Source organism: Penaeus monodon, chromosome 25, assembly GCF_015228065.2.
Source record: "Penaeus monodon isolate SGIC_2016 chromosome 25, NSTDA_Pmon_1, whole genome shotgun sequence".
In the NCBI taxonomy this organism is placed as follows: domain Eukaryota; kingdom Metazoa; phylum Arthropoda; class Malacostraca; order Decapoda; family Penaeidae; genus Penaeus; species Penaeus monodon.
Window position 1 is genome coordinate 39,711,188 of NC_051410.1, and position 293 is coordinate 39,711,480.

Here is a 293-nt window from a genome sequence, read left to right on the forward strand (position 1 = left end):
ATTTGTAACACATGGCCATTAGGACCATTTTTAATATCAACATTTCCTTGTCAATGCTACATTCTGAAATGACACCACATAACTTGCGCGACAGAGACAGAAAAAACAACACAAGTCATAAACAAGGACAGCCGAAAATGAATGAGGTCGCCGACTATTTCTCTCGCCCCCCAGAAAACGGCCTGACGTCCGTTAGCGTCATTAATGGATTCATTCTAGACACTTGGGCTTCGTGTTTCTCACGGCGCTTTTTGTAAAGTCAGAGGAAAGTAAAATATGTGTCACGAGAACAG